The sequence below is a fragment of the Ursus maritimus genome, unplaced genomic scaffold (genome assembly GCF_017311325.1).
Source record: "Ursus maritimus isolate PB19 unplaced genomic scaffold, ASM1731132v1 scaffold_12, whole genome shotgun sequence".
Lineage (NCBI taxonomy): Eukaryota > Metazoa > Chordata > Mammalia > Carnivora > Ursidae > Ursus > Ursus maritimus.
The window spans coordinates 46,106,569-46,124,813 of NW_024423564.1; the positions used below are offsets into that span (position 1 = coordinate 46,106,569).

The following is an 18,245-nucleotide window of genomic DNA, read 5'->3' on the forward strand; positions in this document are numbered from 1 at the left end:
TATGAGCCTCCTTCTTCCTCTCCCACTCCCCCTGCTTGTGTTCCCTCTCTCACTGGCTGTCTCTATCTCTGTCGAATAAATTAAAAAAAAAAAAAAAAGAAACTGCTTGACATTTGATCAAGACTTAAGTCAAACTGCAGGCTGCTAAGAAGTAAATATGAAATAAGAATGATTCAGCAGGAGGGTACACTGCGAGATTACTGATTGTGGGAGAAGCAAGGCGGAAGAAAATGCTGACCAGATGAGGAAGATTTTTCCATGTTTTAGGCTGAGGAGAAAGTTGTGGGAAGAGATAGACTGAAAAAGCGAGTAAGAAAGGACATCATTGTCAGAGCAAGAACTTGCAAGAGGTAGAAGGCTTGGGGTATGAGCACAGGTGAAGGACAGGAGGCATCATGACTGTGGAAGGAAGGAAGATGAAAGTGGATGAGAACTGTAAGCCAATTCAGAGGTGTAGAAGAAGTAAAACAAGTCCCAGGCAGATGACAGGAATTTGGAAGGAAAGGAAGGGGATGATCCAGGAGAGGAATACGTGAACTTCAAAGAGATGGTCTGAAGCAAGTTTTTCACAGCTATAACAGCTATTTCCTCTGTGAAATAGTCAAGGTAATCTGCTAAGGGGAAATAGGGCAGCATTAAGTACAAAACTTAAAAAGACTGGTAAGAAATGACCAGCATGGGGAATGGGCAAGAATATGTAAAGATTTGCTAGAGGATATTAAGAGCCCAACAGAAGTTGGAAATCATGAATGTATAAGGCAGGTAATCAACATGGTGTGTGATTTGCTCCAGTATTATTCAATGCCTGGTGTTAAGATCAGAACAAACAGATGGTTAGGTTATTCTAGAATTGAGGCTTAGGATAATGGAATGAAAAGAAGGTCATGAGAGTGTTGGGCTAGTGAGAGAGAGGTTTAAGTGAATATGATGAGTTGTAGGTTGGTTTGAATAAGGAAAGAAAGCCAAAGGCTTATTGATCAAGAACATACAAAGCCTGCAAAGTAGAAGAATCAATGAGAGTAAAGAGCAGCCGCTCCCCTACATAAAACCTCTTTAAGGCTATTCTGCAGCCTTTATATGGAAGATAAAGTTCAATTTACTTCTTATAACAAGGCTTTCCATAATCTTACTTGCCTAGCGAGTGCATTTCTCATTCCTTCCCACAAATGCTCACAGGCATTCTACATGTCCTGGCAATCGAATGACTATGTTGCTTCCTCCCTTTATGTCACTGCTGTTTTTCCTGAAGAGCTCCTCTTCTAAATCCCCCTTCACCTGACAAATTTCCGAATTTCTCAGCCTTTGAGACTCATCTCAAGCATCTCTTCCTTTTTAAATTCTCTTGTGGTAATCTGTATTAAAAAAAAAATGGCTGCTGAATTTTTATCCCATCCCAGCAACACTCACGCCATTACTTCTGCAAAAGGCCCTTTATTCTGGGCAGGCCAATAAAACTCTGTAGAATTAGCACTGTGCCAGTTCCAGTGTAACTACCAACTACCATGCTGTAAGGAAGTTCAAGCTATTGTGCCTAAAGTATATCATATAGAGACAAAGGCCACAGGGAGGGAGAGTTGGCATACAGCACCTATACCCAGACATGTAAGTAGAACCTTCTTGGCTCTGCCTACCCATCCCAACCACTAGTTGAATATAGGTAGGGCCGAGTCAACCCACAGAATTGTGAGAAATAATAAACCATTGCTATTTTAAGCATCTATGTTTAGGGGTTTAGTTATGTAATTATAAATGAATAATATATCTCCCGTCTCCAATTCAAGTACAACTGCTCAAACTTTCCATCATATCACACTACTGTTCCTATAATATGCCTCTAGCATTTTACTTATTACACTGAGATTGCAAAAAATGTCTCATATCTGCTCCCTTCCTATTAAGTGAAATTCTTGAGATTAACAATGTCTCAGTGCTAAGATCTATAGATACAGATATAGATACAGATATAGATGGAGATGGAGATAGATAGAAACATATATATACGTAAATACATATATATTCAGAGAGATATATATCTATATCTACCAAATCCTAGGACACAACATATGATAGACACTCAATAAGCGATGTGAACTAAGTTGAATCTGAATTGAGTTAGTGGGAAGAGGAGGACATTATGCTCAGTCATTGGAATTTCATGGTTAAATATTTCACAAGCAGAGCAGTTCCTGGAACAATAGGGAAACATGTCAGAGGTGAAGTTAGTTCAAGCACAGTCTAGAAATTGAGTTGAGAGTGGGCACATCCATCATCATCAAAAATGTGGATTCGTGGTCTAGTTTGACGATGGGAACTTGTGTGGAGTAGAAAATGGTGACCCTGAATGGGAAAAGATTGTGAACTTCAGAAAAGGAGAGGCTAAGAGTGACAGTTTTCGGGGCGCCTGGGTGGCACAGTGGTTGAGTGTCTGCCTTCGGCTCAGGGCGTGATCCCAGCATTACTGGATCGAGCCCCACATCAGGCTCCTCCGCTATGAGCCTGCTCCTTCCTCTCCCACTCCCCCTGCTTGTGTTCCCTCTCTCGCTGGCTGTCTCTATCTCTGTCGAATAAATAAATAAAATCTTAAAAAAAAAAAGAAAGAGTGACAGTTTTCACAGTTGTTAAGAATGCTCTTAATGCAATAATGAACAATTAAGAAGATGATGCCAACCTTCTGTCCAACATACGCTCAAGGAAGAAAAATAAGTCTCTACTTCACAGACTTGTGTGGAAGTTTTATTATGGTGGTTTCCCTTTAAGCCATTTGAATGCTCCTTCTCAGTCTCATTCCCTGGACTCTTTTTGTTCCACTGTCACCATAAACTTTCTGCTCAATCCTCTTCCCTATGCCTATTCTTTGGGCCATCGAGTCACTCTTATGGCTTCAACCATCATTTTTTCACTGATATCCCCTACATCTGAACTTTCTAACTCCACATCTTTCATGAGCTTTAGGACTGTTATTTCCAATCTTCTTAGGAATATTTCCACTATTTGGCCTTTTAAACTCAAAATGTTAAAGGTCAAACTGATTATCTTCTATTCAAAACTTTTTAAAAAAGATTTATTTACATTTGAGAGAGAGAGTGTGTGCACGCGCATGTGTGAGAGCATGCTTGGTGGGAGCAGAGGGAGAAAGAGAATCTCAAGCAGACTTCCTGCTGAGCATGGAGCCTGACATGGGGCTCGATCTCATGACCCTGAGATCATGACCTGAGCCAAAATCAAGAGTTGGACGCTTAACCAACTGAGCCACTCCAGATGCCCCAAAACATTTTTTTTCCTGTATTTCCCAGCCCAGTAAAAGGTGTCACTGCCCACTCAGTCAGTACAGAAAGAACTAGCACAGTGATTAAGAGCTTGGGTTCTGGAATTAGTCAAACAGAATGTGCTCAAACCTGGTTTCCGTAAGTTACTACCTATGTGGTAACCTTGTCAAATTACTTAACTTTCCAAAACTTTGGTTTTTCTCATCTGTTATAATCTTCAAAAGCTTGTGAAGAGGATTAAATAAGTGCCTATCCAAGCCCTCAAAACTAATCATGCCAACCAGACCTCTTGAAGTCATCCACTTTTCCCTTTCCCTTAGCACCTGTCTCTCCCAAGCAATTGACCACCAATTTCAGTCAGTTTCTAAAACATATCTTAATATACACCTTTGTCCATTGTTACTTCCACTGTCCAAGTATAACACCAAAACATACTTCAACATGTCTATGACTAACGTAGTAACTTTTCAAAAATATAAATCAGATGATATCTTTTTGTCTTCACTTGCACATTTTTTCAATTGTGCCCTCTTTCCTACAAAAGTAATGCCAGATTCTTTAGAATCTGATATTTGTAGTCTTTCCTTGAATTAACTTTCCAAGTCTGACTCTATATCACTTCCCACCATTCCCTACATTTCACACACTCACTCTCCAAACATACTTCTGCCTTCGTATCTATTTTCTCTCCTAGATCCTCAGCCCCCACTTCTCCTTTGAGAATTCCTGCTCCAGCTCAAGTGATTTCCTGTCTGTTGTCTTTGAAAAACTCCCAAGTGACATAGATTGCTTCCTCATCATTTTTCCCATATGACTGTATACAAACCTGTCATGGCCTTTATCAGAGTACAGTACAGTCATTAATTTATTTGTCTACCTTCCCAGCTATCCTCTGAGGTCCTCCTCAGAGGCCGAAAGAGTGAAATATTTATTCTCACATTACCAGTCTCTAGCATAATTCTGGAATATACCAGTTATGTGAGATGCTCAATAAATATCTGTTGATAGAATGAATGAATGAATGTATGAATGAAGAAACTATGTTCGTTTCATTCACAACCTGAATGGTGCTTGCTATATCTTATTTTAATATCAATTAAATTCAAACCTCTCATATATATATATATATATATATATATATATAAAATCTTTAAAAGGAGGCATTGATTTGAAATAGATGATCTCACAGTCTCTCTCCCAACTCCAAAATTTTATGATCCTATTGTAAGCTAAACTAAAGCTTTTCTCCAGGTATGTAGGATTAGAATCTTGTCTGGGACAGACAAATTTGTAGAATAGGATCTAGTGGGTTGTTTAGGGTATGTTTCCAATTAATTCTATCATATTAATTTTAATAAATTATATTTTGTGACATTTATACTTTTCAATTAAGCAAAACTGAATTATGTGCAATTATGTGCAGTTAATTTTTCGAACTGGTAACATGGTAATGAAAGTGTTTTTTTCCTAAAACCTTGTCAGCTTGAGTGACATGTGAGTACCCAGCACTAAGCATCTGTTAGGAAAATCTTATCACTCTGTGTCTGTCACTAGAAAATTAGAACAAACGTTGCAAGACCTACACACTTAAAATGTTATGATGTTTTTAAAACTGCTTTCTACAGAAGGCCCTTTATTTTATTAGAAAATTATAAGCAAACAAGCCTTGTTTAATGGCTTTCAAAGTATAAACACATTTCATGTCAAAATTGTATCACTCTCAACTGCTTACTTGTGTGAGAAATCTGTCAAGCCCTGGTGCCCAAGAAAATAGGGTACCATGGCAGAAGATTTCTTGCCGAAGGATATAATGTATGCTCAATTAAACCAAAAGAGCGTGTGTAATGGTCTGATTCCATTGTAGGAAGAACTGTCAGCTTTCTGTTCTGGGATCAGAATTTTTTTAATGCCTGGACTTTTGGTGAATTCCATGTGACAAGTGATGCAATCTTAAGCTGGTAACTCAGGAAAAGTTGGGTTCTTTTTTTTTTCTCTCTCATTTTCACATTCAAAAATTCTTGGAAATTTTACCTTCTCTTCCTAATATCCTCTATCCCTGGCTCTCTTTCCATACCTCTAATAGCTTGCCTAATACTTTAACTAACAATTAAAGAACCATCAATGAAATGCAAAAGTACAGCCAGTTTTTCTTAGAAATCAATTGTTGGTTGTGGTGTTATTTTATTGAGAGTAATTTCCAAGTGCTTTATTGCTTCTATATATATTTTTTAAAAAGTCTTTATATGCTTCAAAATGAATGAGATGCTAATAAAATGTGGTGTAAAAATCCCAGAGCACCCCAATGTCCCTTTTATATTCTGTGCTATTTGACAAGTTTATAACAATTCTGTCTCTCTATGCCAACAGAGATCACACGCAGAACTTTTCCCAAAAAAGATGACAATAAATATATGAAACATACATATTTTTCTACATATTCTTTAAAAAGATGACTTCTAAACGTGACAAAATGGTATTGGGTGTTACTAAACTGCCATCTACTGTGCTTGTTCACCCAGCACAAAATATCATCATTTATAGGCCTGCCTTTTTCAATGAATACATGATTTCTTTTTTCCAGCTGTTTCTTGACATTCTTTCTTTCCCTTGTTCTAGCCATGTGTACTCCTAAAGACCAAGAAAAAAAAATGTTTCAACTAATTATACTCCTACCAAAGCCTTTCACCTCATTTAAGGCATAGATTGATTATTCACAGTGCCATGAAGACGTGTCAGTTTGAAACAAGAAGAGGTTTAGAGAGGTTTACACTTTGCAGAGTGCCACCTGTCTCCAAAGGGCACATTCATTAAAAAGCTCCAGGTGCAAGTTGTGGGAGCAAAACAGCATAATGAAGTCCTCTGCCTCCCTGTGCACCCTTTGATTAATAATATTCTCCTTCAGTTCTAGCAGATTGTGCACCATGTTCACTGCAAGAAACTTGAAATACCAGCCTACTTTTCTATCCTTCTCTGAGTAGAATAAATCGCCATTTATCTGTGGCCTGAATCAAACAAATATACAAAAATGGGGTATTCCTGGCACAATCTTCTTTAATAAGATAGAACAGCTAATAAGCCAACTGAATGGTCTGAATGATGTTTATTCAATAAACAACATTTAGTATGTCACTGATCAAATTTTACCTAATCCTCTCCGTCCTATAACCACACATGTAGAAATCCAATTGATATCTATACTGATAACCTTAAGGCATTGTAAAACTTCTGAGTTGTCTCCTGAATCATAAAAATGGGAAAGAAAACTGGCATTTATGAAATACCTACTATTTACTAGACATTTTCACTGGAACTATCACATTTTATCCACATCCCAGCCTGGTGAGGTAGGTATCTTTATCCTCATTTTTACCATTGGAAGTGACTGAGGCTCAGAGCAATAATAAGAGCTAATATTCATTGCCTGCTTACTACTTTCCTGGCATTGTGTTTATTACTTTAGAGGCATTGCCTCAATTAACCCTCAGAACTACATTATCATGCAGATACTATCATTATTTTCATTTTATCAGAGATGACTAGAGAACTTAAATCACTTGCCAAGTAATATGTCGTAGTGCTAAGATCTGAACCCAGGTGAACTGGTTTCAACGCCTCTACCATTAATCCCAACATTATACTACTTAAGAGTCTATGAGTGGATTTTAATGTTAAATGAGTTATATTATTATTTTGTTTTTGAAAATGGGTAATCCAGGTTTGGTACACATAGTAACTTTTAATTAATCTAACTATATCCTAGTAATAGCTATTAATACTTGCTCTGTATTGTGTATTTACTGCCAAGCATTTCATATGCATTATCTTATTTGAAATTTACACACAGATGTAATTTTATACCCATTTTCCTGTGATAAAAGGGAGGCTTAGAGAAGAATAGGACTAATCACAGCAAACACATGGCACTTACTGTGTTTACTATATTTAAACCCAAGAGTTTAAATATAGCACTTATTAAACATTGACAACAACAGTATGATGTATTTTGATGGAACACTTTGACCAAGATTACACAGGAACCAGGCAGTAGAGCAGGAATTCTAGTTCCAAAAGCCCATGATTTTAACCACTACTCTAAACTGTGGAACAATTTAAAACAGTCCTTCCTTGCTCACTGCAAATGTTAGCAACATGCCTTAACTATGATAGCATTCATCACAATCTAACAGTTGGTCGCATACTGAGTAATATAATTATGCACATTTGGTAGGGAACAGGAAGGAATCATGCCTGTGCAATTTCCCATTGGTCAGGCTTGGGCAGAGTTTCAATGATGGCAAAAACAAAACTCCTCTCTTCGTTTGTTCCACAAATATTGAACACTAACTGCTCCAGGTGCTGAGATTGAAGAAATAAATAAGATTTGTCTCCTACCTATGAGGAATTGGGGATTAAAGAAAACAAATAGGTAATTACAACATAAAGGGACAATTTCTAAAATGGAGCTCTGCTTCCCAACCCAAAGCCAAAGCTGCAAAACACTGTCTTACTTGGTCACATAGCCGCAAAAGAGGTCACAGGATACAGCTGGCAAAAGAAAAAGAAGGCAGAAAAGCATGCCTCCACACTGCTTAGGATAAGATGGTTTAACATATTGTTATAATACTTGTAATCTTATTTAACCTTTCAATAATGTTTATGCATGAACCAGAGGCAGAAGTTCTAAATAGCTTTATGATATGGATTTTCTTTGTTTCTCATCTGATTTTTATCTCTGAGAACTACTCTTTCCTGAATGGCTTGTCTGTCCCTGAGCTCTCAAGTCCTTCTCCTAGTCTGGTCCATACCAAATTCCAGCTATGATATTAGTTAGAATTCTTGGCGGTAAGTGACAGAAACCCAACACAATCTAGCTTAAGCACAAAGAAAATGTGTCGACTTGGCTTATGGAGGAAGTCCAGGGGTAGACATGGCTTCAGACAGAACAAAGTTCAGGGATTCAAATGCTATATTCAGAATTCACTCTCTCTTCCCATCCCTTACTTCTCCTTTCTCTCCCATCAGCTCTTATTTTGTCTGCTTGACTTGTTTCATGTGGGTGGACTCTCTCTCTACAATGTGTCTCACATCCACATTTACCATTTTAGGAACCCCAATGGAGAGAGAATTTTCCTCACCCAATGTTCCTAAATGAATCCTAGGGACTATTCTGATTGGTCTTTTCTGGTTCACATATTCATTCTTCAACCAAGTACCATGACCAGTCGAGCTAACACACAGGACTGGATTAACAAATCAGACTCACAAAATTCAGAGATAGTTCCTAGATCAAGCTTTACTAAAAATTTCAAGAGTACAGGACATCAAGAGACAAAGACAAAGCAGAGAAAGGTCTGGGACATTCTTGCAAAGTCTTTGCTACCCACCAGTCCAGAATAATAGATGAAGTTTCTGTGTGAAGTTTTGCAGATTATTACCTCACAGAATAGGAGGCATGTTATTTATGAACCATCTTCATGTTATACCTCCAAGAGTTGTATAGCTTATATGACATGGTCCCAGGAAGCCATGTCCCAGAAATCAATAGATTCCAGGTTTATTCACTGAAAGCAGTTTTTGCCAAGGGAGATCCTGCTAAGGGCATTCTGTAGACAAAGCCTGCTCCTCTTCTCTAAAATCATTATTCTATTTGCCTCAAGTCCAGTTGACAAGGTTAGACCATGTCACTTTCTTCTTTTCTTTCCCCTAGTGGTGTCCCTCTAATAAAGGAAGTGAATGGATCACAGGCTGGCTGCTTTGCTCCTTCCTCCCTTTCAAGAGACTGCGTATTCCAATTGGACAGCTTGGGACAAGAATCCCAACCTGTCCTTGGAGTTAGGGGAAGTACCATGATTGACAGTCCCCTCAGAAGCACCTGGAGTTTCCTGGTAATAGGAAAGTACTTTGGACATATATAAACTTTGACTCCTCTTGTCTCCTCTATATAAGTCTCCTACTTCTGTCTAGACAAGAGACTCTTAAGAGTCTAGTGTTACTGCAACTTTTCTTTTTCCTAAATGTTATGTATTTCTCTCTAGTTACAAGCTGTGGAAAAACATTCCAGTTATGTCTTGTGATTCATGGAATACAGGCAAGACAATAAGCTGTGACAGCAAAAAGTGGGAATAACTAGGCCAAAGAAATGTTTAATAAGGCCTCACAAGGAAAGTTTAATTGGAGAAAGAATACCCCAAGTAGGTATTCTCCATCCAATTCCATTATGACCTTACACTGTTTGCCTACAGAAATTCTGACATAGCAACTGAACTTTTTTAACCTTAGACAGGGAATACGAACAACTATTCTACTGATCTAATAATCCAGCAGATACTTTTTGTTTGGCCAAAACAGTATCTATTTTTAGATTGAATGTGAAGGTCTCTGAAAGCCCATCACAATCTCCCTCACTGCACAGCGTCTCACACAGGCTTGCTTCATTCACTCCTGCTACTATGTGGCCCTGTCAACATTTGAGGTTTCCCCCCATCGTTTAAGGGCTTGATGATTTCTGCAAAGCTGAAAATTCTTTTAAAAGAATATGCACTTTGGGGCGTCTGGGTGGCTCAGGCAGTTAAGCATCCAACTCTTGATTTCGGCTTAGGTCATAATCTCAGGGTTGTGAGATCGAGCCCCTGGCTGGGCATGGAACCTGCTTAAGATTCTCTCTCCCTCTCTCTCTGCCCCTCCCCCTGCTGATTCTCTCTCAAATAAATAAATAAAATCTTAAAAAAAAGATAAAAGAATGTGTACTTTAAATTGTTTTTAGTTATTTACATCAGCGTGAATGAGTTTCTCAACTGTTTTTCATTGGGAAGAAAATTAGGGGGAAAAAAAGAGTTTCGACTAAGTTGGTAAGACTGAAGGGCAAAACAGGACCAAGACTGCAGTGAGCAGCTGTTTACCCCCAAAATTTAAGGAGACACTCACTCTCAGATGACACCTCCAGGTCCAGCAGCTGTGAGACTGCCTCCTTAAGTTTCACGCCCCACGTGACTGGCTTGCTCCCTCTTGTCCTAACACTGAAAGATAAAGTTTAACCAGATTTGGTTTCTGTTACTTGCAATGAACTAACCCTGATGGATTTCCCTTCCCCACTTGTGAACTGGGAAAGTTGTTCCACCTAGGAATGCCCACAGTATTCTCTATGCCCATACTACACTTACGACACTTTGTTCCATCTCTTTACACATCTATATTCACCAGGACTCTGTGAGCACCAGGCTGTGATACTGTCCTCTTTGTTGCTATAATATCTAGCCTTGTCCCCTTGAGTGAGTGAGGGAATGAGTGAATGAATGTGCTCTTAACATTAAGCAGTCCATTCCTCCGGGTGGCATGAACACGTGCGAAGTCCATGTCAGCTAAAATATTTTGTCGCAAATTTCAATAAATTTTTATTCTAATTATGATGAGATTTTCCCATAAATTTGCATGTAACTTCAGTATCGTTCACTTTTTTTTAAACATGTGTTCAAAAAAGCACTGCACAAGTGATACCTTATACATGCTTTGCCTTTCAGTCTCCAGCAGGGCCAGCCTCCTTGACCCAATTAGACTTTTCCACTCCCACATGACTAGTAAATACAATAACTAATTTATAAAGAACTCTGAAACACCAGCTGGCAAAAATTCCCTTTTAATGGTTTGCACAGAACAAAAAGAGAATTTAAGTTGTAGGGGACTTGTGAAGTGTGTGTGTGCATGTGTATGTGTGTGTGTATACTCACATCATTTAATCCACTGAATTTCTAAGAATATCAAATTGTAAGTGTACTAAGTAAACACTGTTTAATAATTTGTCATTGAATTGTAGAAAAAGAGATCTGTGTTACAAATTATTCCCAGAGATATATTTTTGGGGTACATGAGACTTGAAAGTCTACGAATATTCACACACATCCTAAGCAGTATTATAAACTATGCTGTTCTTTAAAGAATGTTGAGAAGAAAAAGGAGGATGGTCAGTTTAAAGATTTCTCGGTGCTTTAAGATAGAGGCAACTGTATCAGCCATTTCATGGAGTGATTGACTATTAAGAGCCATGGTAGGCAGAATTTTAAGATGGCTCCCAAGATTCTTCCTTCTGGCATACACGTATTATACTCCCCCTATGAATGCGGGCAGGACCTATGAATATGATGGGATGCCACTCCTTTGATCTGGTTACATTCTATAGCAAAGGTGATGGATTCTTTTCTCCAGTGATTACATTACATTCTATAAGACTACAGTAGCGGTAGCAAGTAATAGTAATAGTAATGGTGGTAGCAGCAACAGCAGCAGCAGGAATAGACTGTAGAGAAATTCTCTTGCAGGCTTTGGAGAAATAAACTCCGTGTTATAAGAGGGTCATATGATTAGGACCTAAGGGCAGTCTCCAGGAGCCAGCTCTGGCTGACATCTGGCAAAAAAATGAGACTCTAGCTGCAAGGCACTGAATTCTGTCAACAACCTGAATGAGCTTGGAAGATGACTCTGAGCCTCAGATGGAACTGTGTGCCCAGTGGATAACTGAGAGATAATAAAATAGGTTGTTTTAAGCTGCTAACTTTGTGGTCATTTATTACACAGCACTAGAAAACTAACATAACCAACTTCTTTTTCTTTTCTCTGGGTGCTATCCTTTTCCCTTTCCCTCCTAGAAGTCTGGGCTGTACACTACATCATGCCCTTGACCACCTGACATGGTTGATGGGACCAAGCTAGCAAAGCCAGAGCCTTTGTCTGGAAATTTGAAGTTGGGGCCAAGAGATTCCAGTTGAGAATCTCTAAAATGCAAAAGAGATATAAAGGTGTAGCTTTGTTAACACTATCTTCTGTCCAGCACTGCCTCTAGGGTATACAAGGCTTTGCGGAAATACTTAGGGGTGTGCAGGTGGGAGCCATCAATAGCAACAATTTGATTACAGAAGTAATTACAAAAATCATGAGCCCATGTGAGGTGTAGTGATTTACTAGTAAAAATTGAGGGCAAGAAAAAGGTACTGACACAGATGTTTATTGTCCAATCAATGCACAAGAAAACTTTTCCTAGCTTCCAGGATCTACTTCTTTGTGTTATTTATTGTCAAAGATACCATTCCTGGCTAATTTCATATATCCCGCTGCAAGGAAAATGTAGCAACACTATTATTATTCACAATGCTATGGCTCTTTGGAACTTTTCAAAATTGAAACGGTATAGATCTCTGCAGTTCCCTGATGTCATTTATTGAATTCTGATTACATCATCACTCATCGCATAGCAACATCCATTGTACTGCCTTTGAATAATGGTTTCCAATGACTCTCAAACATTGTTAATGTGCTTTGTTGATGATGACCACAAATGCAAGCCTTAGCCAGAGGATACAGGAAAATGCAAACAATTATTCTATTTTATAGTAATGTTAAATCATCATTTCGAAGTTTATAGCATTTATTTATGGAATTTAGAGCATTATCATAGAACAACACATCTTCCAACCATGTCTTCTCTTGAACTAAGCCTTGATCACTGCACTGCTATAATGTGACCTTTTTAATGTTGATCACAGCCCTGCCTTCCACATACCAGTTACCAGTGGTGGGGACAGATGAGGGACCCTGGACAGAGCAAGAAGGGCAGTCCCACTCAGGGAAGCCATATCTATCTCTTGTCCCACAGGGCTTAAGACCAACCCAGGACAGCAGAATGTCACCACACTGATTAAAGGCAAGAAAAGACTTTGATAACAAGGGACCATTGGCTTTGCAGTACTACAGTCTGGAAAGCTCTGGAAGGGGACAAGAATGGCCATGACCAGGATTACCTGACATATAGCGCATAACTTGCAAAAGGGTGGTGTGACTGCCCTGGGCACCGACAATGGGTTAAGGGCAGGGACCCCTGGATTAAAGACCCGTGGGCTACTCACACCTCTCAGTTGATCCTCACCAGGAGGCTCCCAGGTCTGAACACAGACAGGTAAGCACCCATGCACCACCTCACACAGGCAGCCCATGGAGGACAGTGGGTAACCAAGGTCCTAAATTTGTCCTGTGTCCAATGTTATCGAAAATCATCCCCAAATCAGTGAATCAGCCCCATCCTGGCAGCTAAAACTTGGTGCAATCCCGTGAAAGAAATACTGTCCTGGCCAGTGAGAGCTTTGGCTCACCAGGAATAGGCAAGGCCATGCAGCCTAAAACCTACACCCATAGGTGTAAGCCCCAGAGCTCACTCGGCACCTGGTGGACTCCATTCACAGTGAGAGGGGGTTATTGTCAAGAGGACTCTGCAAGGGAGAAACAGGAACTGAGGCCAATAAGGTCCAGGCTCAGGGCTAGAGTATCCCACCCAGAAGGGCCTGCTGAGCAGGCCAAACCCCACCACCAGCAACAACAGAACACTTAAGGGCTTCCATTGCCAAGACCTGCACAGGACTAGATTCTGGCTGCCAAGCACCAGAGGGGACCTAGAACATTTGAAGAAGGTTCTCCAAAGGGTGGGACTGCCAGAGGTACAAGGTTTGTTACGAGCCCCACTTGCTCAGGTCTAAAGTCAGTATGTACTACTTCTGTCTGTTCCGTGAATGAAGTAGCAGGGAAAGCTGGTCTACAGAAAGGGAAGAATGAGAGTCAGAGAGGCAGTGACAAGAGACTACTGCAAGAGTGCTGGCATGCTTCTTTCAGTCTCCTCAATCTGCGTTGCACTCTTGCCCTGCTATTCCATCAAACACCTTCTCTCTATAATATTAACTCCCTCCCCTTTTTGATGTTTAAGCCATTTTATTGTGATTTTTGTTACCTGCCAGCATGAAGAGCTGTAGCACAATACCCAAAACCAGATTTTTAGCTTTGTGGGTTCAGAAACTCAACTTTATTGCTTCCACCAGTGCTAATTAAACTATTGGGGATCAACATGTTATGCAGACCCATAAGAAACTGATATGCATCTCAGAATGTCAATTTATCAATCTATAAAGACAGCTAAATCTAAAAGAACAATGTGTATGGAGAATTCGCTCTGGGTATTTTGCCATGGTAGTTTAAATGTACTCAGGAGAGAAAATGATCAGTCAGAGTGCTGTTTGGTGAGCATATAATTAGAAGAAAGAGAATGGGTAGTCTTGAGGGATTTTTCTTTCAAATTGGGATGGTTGAAATTCCTTTTCTATTCTCGGAATATCTCTCTCTGAAAAGTTAGTTGTAATCCTTAAGCACAAATAGCCTTCTCTTCTGGTCATTACCAGATATATTATGCTTGTTCACTATTGTTTAAGACTTATCGTAAATCATCTTTCTGTTGACATATGATTCTCACAGAAAATTTTTACTAACGATACTTGATTGACTTTTGATACATTAACTGGATGTTATTCACAAGCTCTAGCCTTTAATTGAATAATAATAATTACCTTTATTTATTGAGTTCTGTTTATCAAGCGCCTTAAGTGAGTTAGCTCACTTAACCCTTTAAGCAATTCTAAAAAACAAGTACTATTGGGTGCCTGGGTGGCTCAGTCAGTTAAGCATCTGCCTTTGGCTCAGGTCATGATCCCGGTATCCTCGGATAGAGTCCTGCATCAGGCTTCCTGCTCAGTGGGCAGTCTGCTTTTCCCTCTCCCTCTGCCCTTCCCCCCTTCTTGTTTTCTCTCTCTCTCTCTCAAATAAATGAAATCTTTTAAAAAATAAATAAAATACAGGTATTAAAAATAAATAAAATACAGGTACTATTATCATCATCTTTATTTCCTCTGTGAAGAAACCAAAATACAGATCAAGTAATTTGCCTAAGGTCACATGGTTAACATGTAGCAGAGCTGGGATTAGAAACCAAGAAATCGGACTTGAGTCAGCCCTTCACGAAGTACTTAAGAGTTCTAAACCTTGATTTCTCATCTATAAACAAAGCTAACAACAACTTTCCTAAAGATTGGTAGGATTCTAAGTGTGATCATGAATGTAAAGCTCTTAGCACACTACTGAATATATAGTGATTAATAAATAGTAGTGATTATTACCTGTAAAAGAATTCCCTCAGGAATATGGATTGGCTTTAGGAGATTTTTGTTCACCTCATATTACAACTACAAATCAGATGTTAGAGTGAGTTAATTCTATTTTCAGAAGGCTGATTTAATCAATTGCATGTCAATCCTTCCAACCTCACTTCTAAAGGATGGTATTTTATTATTCCATTTCCAAATTCTGAGTCCCTTTCTGGAGGTTAGAGCCACCTCCCCTCTATCCTGCAATATCTGCACAGATTGCACTAAGACCAGCCACAACTTCACATACGCCACAACTCTGCCTAGTCACTGCTGTCCCTGTGACCTATGAAGTAAATTTTACTTTCCACAAGTGCCCAGATTAAAATTAGGGACTTTCTTAGGTATGACAGTTAAATTCAGTGTTTTATTTATTTATTTAAATTCCTTGTTCTTTTGTTTGAGTAAGAGCTATTTATTTCAGGAGCAAACATTTTTATGGTTGCTTGCTAAGCTGTAATTCCAGATACTTCGGAACATAAGGATTATGTACCATGATTATGGGAAAAAATTCTGGTCAACTAAAAAAAAGTTATTTTACTATATCTCAATTATGACTCTTTTAGTGAATTAATGATTTGGAACTTTATAAAAAGTTATTTTCCATTGTTTTTGAGTAGCAGATTTTTTTCTGAATGTGACTGAACATGCATAAACAGAATCTTCTTGATTTATCTGTACTTTTAGAAAATTCTTCTTGAATCTACAAATGTAAAGCTCAGAGACTGGGTCATTGCCACCTTAAACTCTGTTAATTCTAGAACCAAGAATAGATCTTTTCCTAATAGCCTTGTAATATGACTTAATATAAGTTATGGTAGATTCAATATTACAACTGTAGGAGAGCTCAATCACTATTAGGGCCAGAAGGTATCCACCAGTGATACTCACCATGTCACAAGCAGGTCTGTGATCACACTCTCTGCCCCTGAAATTGGTACAATATTCACCAAGCATCTACTGAATGAGGGGATAGGTGAGATAGGCAAATATAAGTGTTTTCTAAACTTTTTCTTTTAAAAAATGCCCAAATCATAAGTGTGCAGCTCGATGGATTTTTATAAAATGAAGATAGCTATGTGACTAGACCCAGATCATGACAAATATTACCAGGATCCGAAAAGGCCCCTGATGTACCCTTCCAGTTGCTATGTCCTCCCCATGTCCTAAGGTAACCATTATCTTAGATTAGTTTTGCCTGCTTTTGAACTTGATGTAAATGTACTAGTTTGTACCTGGCTTTTTCAATTCGATATTATACTTTTTCAATTCAATATTATACATTCAACTCAATACCATACTATACACTGTTTAATGTCATTGCACTTTATTTTCATTGCTATATATGATATTCCAGTGTGTGAATACATGACAATTTATTTATCCAGGCTCTCATTAATAAATAATTGGGAATTTCTAGTTTGGGGTTATTATGAATATGTAGCAATGAACATTATTATATACATCTTTGGTGAATATAATGTGCATTTCTGTGGGGAATATACTTAGGAGTGGAATTTCAGGGTCATAAGGTTCAGATTTAATAGATTCTGGACAAATGTTCTCTAAAGGAGATACAGCAATTGACACTTCCACTATGTATAAGAATGTAGAAGAATTTGTTGTTCCACACCCTCTCCAACACTTAGAATTGTCTGAAATTTTCATTTTAATCATTCTCATGATTAAATGAGAATTTAATTCTCATCTGCAGTAGTAATTTCCATTTCCTTGACTTATACTGCCAGAGCCAAGATGAAATAAGACTACTACTCTTTCCTGCTGATTACAGCTAAAAGCTCAGATCAAAATACAAAAAACAACTACCTGAGGGCTCTGAAAAGTAAACAAACAGGCAGACTGGGGAGAATCAAAGGTTGGAGAAATGCCGTTTGTTTTTTTCTACTTTTCTCTCACAGCTTTGAGGTGAGGCCTGGTCTCTAGTAAAATTAACAGCAGCACAGGTAGCAAAAATGAAGAGAATTCCTGTATTTCTATCAGGATGAATGGAGAAAAGGGATTTCTGTTAGCCAAAGTTCGGGGGGGGAATACCTGGCTTTCCCCCCCCCCCTTTTCTCCCTCTGGGCTTTGACCTGAGAGTTGGGGCCCAGGCTTGGACCAAGAGAAACCCTACATTTCTAAACAAGGGAAGTGGGAAAGGAGGCCTCTGTGGTATGAAGGGTATGGAGGGAATCCATGCTTTTTTCTCTCACCTCTTTGCCCCAGTGTTGGCCCTAGTCAGCTGTTGCAGCTATGGAAGGCAGTTAGAACTCCAAGAAAAACCTCGTATTTCTGGCAGGAAGGCCAGGAAGAGGGGTCCCTGCAAAACAGAGAGCATCAGATGAATATCAAAAAGAGCTATAGAAGGGGACCCCCTAATTCTATGCATAAACCCACATAAATTCTGTTCTCACAGCTGAATTAAGCATCCGCAGGAAAGACACAAAGCTGTATAGCAAAAGGTATGGGAACTAAACTATAATTTAAACGATAGTAGTCTCCCCTTATCCACAGGGCATATGTTCCAAGACCCCCAGCAGCTCCCTGAAACTGTAGATAAAACCCTGTATATACTGTTCTTTCCTATATATTCATTCCTACGATAATTTATAGCTTAATTTATAAATTAGGCAATAATAACTAATAATGAAATAGAACAATTACAATAATATACTGTAACAAAAGTTATGTTAATGTGGTCTCTCACTCTTAAAATATATTTTTGTACTGTACTCACCCTTTTCTAAGATTTTATTTATTTATTTATTTATTTAGCATGTGTGAGCAGGGGAGAGGGTCAGAGGAAGAGTGAGAGAGAGAATCTCAAGCAGACTCCATGCTAAGCCCTGAGCCTGATGTGGGGCTCCATTTCATGACCCAGAGATCATGACCTGAACCAAAACCAAGAGTCGGACATTCAACTGACTGAGTCACTCAGGCACCCCTCACCCTTTCCTTTTTATGTGAGATG

General features: G+C 38.8%; 1 long non-coding RNA gene across 6 annotated transcripts in view; it reads right to left on the bottom strand.

Annotated features, from left to right (window-relative positions):
* LOC103663012 overlaps positions 1-18,245 on the bottom strand; it is a 144,037-nt gene that overhangs the window by 124,224 nt on the left and 1,568 nt on the right. For all 6 annotated transcript variants that reach the window (XR_005834134.1, XR_005834132.1, XR_005834135.1 and 3 more), the window contains exons 2-3: positions 17,488-17,594; positions 10,191-10,282 (exon numbers count right to left, since the gene is read on the bottom strand). This is a non-coding gene — a long non-coding RNA (uncharacterized LOC103663012). The remainder of the gene's footprint in view (positions 1-10,190; positions 10,283-17,487; positions 17,595-18,245) is intronic.